Here is a 6,000-nt window from a genome sequence, read left to right as displayed (position 1 = left end):
AAGGGGACAGTTACTGAGCTGGAAGTTTAGAACTAGGGCGGGGTGGGGGAAGGGGAAATGAGGAAACTGTTGAAGTCCACATTGATGCCCTGGGGTTGAAGTGTTCCGAGGCGGAAGATGAGGCGTTCTTCCTCCAGGCATCTGGTGGTGAGGGAGCGGCGGTGAAGGAGGCCCACGACCTCCATGTCCTCGGCAGAGTGGGAGGGGGAGTTGAAATGTTGGGCCACGGGGCGGTTTGGTTGATTGGTGCAGGTGTCCCGGAGATGTTCCCTAAAGCGCTCTGCTAGGAGGCGCCCAGTTTCCCCAATGTAGAGGAGACCGCATCGGGAGCAACGGATACAATAAATGATATTAGTGGATGTGCAAGTAAAACTTTGATGGATGTGGAAGGCTCCTTTAGGGCCTTGGATAGAGGTGAGGGAGGAGGTGTGGGCGCAGGTTTTACAGTTCCTGCGGTGGCAGGGGAAAGTGCCAGGATTGGAGGGTGGGTTGTTTGGGGGCGTGGACCTGACCAGGTAGTCACGGAGGAAACGGTCTTTGCGGAAGGCGGAAAGGGGTGGGGAGGGAAATATATCCCTGGTAGTGGGGTCTATTTGGAGGTGGCGGCAATGTCGGCGGATGATTTGGTTTATGCGAAGGTTTGTAGGGTGGAAGGTAGGGTGGAAGGGAATTTGTGGTCTCTAAAGAAGGAGGCCATCTGGTGTGTTCTGTGGTGGAACTAGTCCAACTTCACCAACACGTTCCACCCTGACCTTAAATTTACCTGGACCATCTCTGACACCTCCCTCCCCTTCCTGGACCTCTCCATCTCCATTAATGACGACTGACTTGACACTGACATTTTTTACAAACCCACCAACTCCCACTGCTACCTGGATTACACCTCTTCCCACCCTACCTCTTGCAAAAATGCCATCCCGTATTCCCAATTCCTCCGCCTCCGCCGGATCTGTTCCCAGGAGGACCAGTTCCACCACAGAACACACCAGATGGCCTCCTTCTTTAGAGACCACAAATTCCCTTCCCACGTGGTTAAAGATGCCCTCCAACACATCTCGTCCACATCCCACACCTCCGCCCTTAGACCCCACCCCTCCAACCGTAACAAGGACAGAACGCCCCTGGTGCTCACCTTCCACCCTACAAACCTTCGCATAAATTGTACTCTATGCTACTTTCTCCCCACCCCCACCCTCCTCTAGCTTATCTCTCCAGTCTGTCCTCTGATCCCATTGATTCTAGTGTTGCTAGGGATCTTTAATGCCACACTTGGTGAAATGTGATTCCGATGTCCAGGTTAGTCATTCTCACCTCATCTCTGAAATTCAGCTCCTTTGTCCATGTTTGCAATTTTCTGTTATGGAGGAGCCCATGTCATGAAGTCAGGAGCTGAGTGGTCTTGGTGGAACTCAAACTGGACGTCACTGGGCAAGTTATTATGGAACAGCTGCTGCTTGATTACACTGTTGATGACCCCTTCCATCACTATATAGATGACTGAGAGTGGACGGATGGGGCAGTAATTGGCTGGGTTGCATTTGTCTTGTTTTTTTGTGTACTGGATATACCTAGGCAATTTACCACATTGTCCAGTAGTTGTCAATGTTGTAATTGTATTGGAAGAGCTTAGCTATGGTAATGGTAAATTCTGCACCATAATTCCTTAGTACTATGGCTGGAATGTTATCAGGGCCCATAGCCTTTGGAGTGGCCAGTGCCTCCATTTGCTTCTTGATATCATGCAGAGTGAATCAAATTGGCTGAAGATGCTGGGGAACCACTGGAGGAGGCCAAAATGGATCATCCACTTGACACTTCTGGTTGAAGATTGCTGCGAATGCTTCAGCCTTATCTTTTACACTTATCTTTCATTGGCATTCTCCATCCTTGGGTTGAGGATATTTGTGGAGTTTACTCCTCCAGTGAGTTGTTTAGTTGAGGAAAATCCTAAAGCATTCTGCACTTATATGAGGATCAGTAAGGTTGGTCAGAGTGAGATTAGCACTGATTATGGATAGTGGAGGGAACTTGCATCTGGAGTCAGAGGAAATAGGGGAGGCCCATAATGAATACATTGCTTCAGTATTCACTTCTAAGATTGACTTTGATGTTTCTGAGGACAGCATGAACAAGACTGATATGCTAGAACAGGTTGATGTTAGGAAGGAGGGTGTGCTAAAATTTTGAAAAACATAAGGGTAGATAAATTCCTTGAGCCAGACGGGATATACCCTAGGTTACTACAGGAAGCAAGGGAAGAGATTGGTGCACCTTTGGCGGTGATCTTTGCATCCTCATTGTCCACTGGAGTAGTATCAGATGATTGGAGAGTGGTAAATGTTATTCCCTTGTTCAAGAAAAGGAAGAGGGATGATCCTGGGAATTTTAGACCAGTCAGTGTTCCATCTGTGGTGTGCAAAGTATTGGAGTTGATTCTGAGAGACAGGATTTATGATTACTTAGAATGCTGTAGTTTGCATAGAGATAGTCAGCATGGCTTTGTGAGGGGCTGGTCTTGCATCACAAATCTTATTCAATTCTTTGAGGATGTGACAAAACAAGTTGATGAAGGTAACACAGTGGATATTGTGTGCATGGATTTTAGCAAAGCGTTTGATAAGGTTCCCCATGGTAGACTCATTCTGAAAGTAAGGAAGCATGTGATACAGGGAAATCTGTTTGTCTGGATACTAAATTGGATGGCCCTTAGAAGATAGAGAGTGGATGTAGATGGAAAGTATTTAGCCTGCAGTTTGGTAATCAGTGGTGTTCTGCAAGGATTAGTTCTGGGGCCTCTGCTGTTTGACATTTTTATAACTGACTTGATGAGGAAGTGGAAGGGTGAGTTAGTAAGTTTGCTGATGACATGAAGATTGGTGGAGCTGTGGATCGTGTGGAGGGCTGTTGAAGGTCGCAATGAGACATTAACAGGATGCAGAACTGGGCTAATAAGTGGCAGATGGAATTCAACCTGGAAAAGTGTGAAGTCATTCACTTTGGAAGGTTGGATTTGAATGCAGAATACAAAGTTAAAGGCAGGATTCTTGGCAGTGTAGAGGAACAGGGGGATCTTGAGATCCATGTTCATAGATCCCTCAAAGTTGCCACCCAGATTGATAGGGTTGTTAAGAAGGTGGCTTTCAGTAGCAGGGGGATTGAGTTTAAGAGGCGTAAGGTTATGCTGCAGCTCTATAGAGTCCTGGTTGGACTACATTTGGAATATTGTGTTCAGTTCTGGTTGCCTCATTATAGGAAGGATGTGGAAGCTTTAGGAGGATACAGAGGAGATTTATTAGGATGCTGCCTGGACTGAAGGGTATTTCTTCTGAAGAAAAGTTGAGGGAGCTAGGGCTTTTCTCATTGGAGCGAAGAAGAATGAGAGGTGACTTGATAGAAGCCTCTCTTTGTTGAGAGGCATAGATAGAGTGGATAGCATTTCTCATGGTGGAAATGTCTATTATGAGGGGACAAAATTTTAACGTGATTGGAGGAAGGTTTCATTGGCTCAGAGAGTGGTAGGTGCATGGAATGCACTGCCAGAAGTAATAGTAGAGTCAGATACAATAAAGACATTTAAGCAACTCTTAGAGAGGCACATGGAAGTTAGTACAATGAAGGGTATGTTGGTTAGTCTGATCTTCGAGTAGGCTAGAAGGTTGGCACAACATCAAGGACCAATGGACCTATACTGTACTGTTCTATGTCCTGTGCTCTAAATGACTCACAAGTCCATTGCTGAGGGTAGATTAGATTACTTACAGTGTGGAAACAGGCCCTTCAGCCCCACAAGTCCACACCAACCCTCCGAAGAGCAACCCACCCAGACCCATTCCCCTACATTTACCCCTTTACCTAACACTACGGGCAATTTAGCATGGCCAATTCACCTGCCCTGCACATTTTTGGACTGTGGGAGGAAACCGGAGCACCCGGAGGAAACCCACGCAGACACGGGGAGAATGTGCAGACTCCACACAGATAGTTACCTGAGGCGAGAATTGAACCCGGGTCTCTAACACTGTGAGGCAGCAGTGCTAACCACTGTGCCACCATGCCACCCATAGTTGAGGGTAGTTCAGGGTCAACCTCATTGTTGTGGGTCTGGAGTCATATGTAAGCCAGGTGAGGATGGCAGACCTCCTTCCCTGAAGGATATTAGTAAGCCAGATGGATTTTTCCACCAATCGACAATGGTTTCATGGTTGTCAGTATATTCTTAATTCCAAATTTTATTTTTGTTGAATTCAAATTCCACCAGCTGCTATGGCATGATTCTATCCCAGGTCCCCAGGATATTAGTTATGCTTCTGGACTAATAATCTAGCGATAATACTCTTACTTCCCCCTACAACTTCTAATAGTTTAAAAGACTTTCACTTTCTAAATGTGGACTTACCTGCAAATAGATTCTTTTGTTCTTTGTTGACCAGATCCTGTGTAATGATATTAAAATTGGCTTTGGGTACTTCTGCACTATTCTTATCCCATTCTACAATGACTTTGAAATTCACAGTTATAGTCACTATTTGCAAAATGCTCATCCACTGAAACTTCCACCACTTGATCGGTTTCATTGAGTAGGATTAAAACTAGCTCTGCCTCATCTCTCTATCTGCTGCCATAAAAACAGCTCTCCTGGATGCAATCTAAAAATTTCACCCAGCTTAATCCTATCACATTAAGGCAATCCCTGATCATGTTAGTAAAATTGAAATCGCCTACTACCATACCCTGTTTCTCTCACACCTTTCTCTGATTTGCCAAAATATCTGCTCCTCTAACACCCGCTAACTGTTAAGAAGCCCGTAGCATAATCCCAGAAAAATATTCACCCATTTATTTCTAAGCTGCACCCAGATGGCCTCATTTGAAGGGGGCTTTGCCTGAAAGGTTGTTTCTCCTGCTCCTCAGATGCTGCCTGACCTGCTGTGCTTTTCCAACACCCCACTCTCGACTGTAATCTCCAGCATCTGCAGTCTTCACTTTCACCTAGCTCATTTGAACACCCTCCTAAGATATCCTCCCTCATAACTGCGGTGATGGTTTCCTTCATCGATAACACAATGCCCCCACCTGTCTTACATTCCCCCTATCGCACCTGAAACTTCTAAACCCTTGAACGTTGTGTTGCCCATCATGTCCTTTTTTTTAATGATAACTCAGTGATTGTGAAGTTATCATATTCCCACTTGCTGAGCAATGCTCTAAGCTCATTCAGCCTTACCAGTCAAACTCCTTGCAATAAAATAGGTGCAATTTAAGTTTCTGGACCTTCCAAGTGCCCTCTCCTGCCCATGTCTTCTCCACTTACTGCACTGCCCTAACATGCCTTCTCTATCTGATTGGATCTTGCTCCTGACTTTATCTCTACTTTGTGCCCCATCCCCTAGAAAAATTAGTTTAAAATCTCCCAACAGCATGATCAAAACTCCCAGCAAGGATATTGGACCTATTCTGGTTCAGGTGTAACCTGTCCAGCTGTATAGGTCCCACCTCCCCCAGAAACTATCCCAATGATCCAAAAATCTGAAACCTTCCCTCCTAAACCATCACCTTCAGTCACTCATTCATCTAGCCTGCCTTCCTATTGCTATACTCAGTAGCACATAGCACTGGAAGTAATTTGAACCGGAGTAGTCTTCCTCTTTAATCTACTACCTAGCTCTCTAAACACCTGCTGCAGGACCTCATTTAATTTTTAACGTATGTCATTGGTACTGACATATACTATGACTGCTGGCTGTTCCCCCACCCCCTTCAGAATGCCCTGCAGCTGCTGTGAGCCATCCCTGACCCTGGCACCAGTTAGTCACCATATCATTCAAGAGTCTCATTTGCTACCACAGAACCACCTGGCAGTTCCCCTTACAATCGAGTCCCCTATCACTAAAGCTCTCCAGCCCTTTCTCTCTGCTGCTTACAGCAGAGTCAATTGTGCTATTACCAACTTGCTGCTGCTGCTTCCCCTGAGAGGCCAACAGCATCCAACATGTATCTGTT

This window comes from Chiloscyllium punctatum, chromosome 6, assembly GCF_047496795.1.
Source record: "Chiloscyllium punctatum isolate Juve2018m chromosome 6, sChiPun1.3, whole genome shotgun sequence".
NCBI lineage: Eukaryota > Metazoa > Chordata > Chondrichthyes > Orectolobiformes > Hemiscylliidae > Chiloscyllium > Chiloscyllium punctatum.
Note: the sequence above shows the minus strand (reverse complement) of the source record.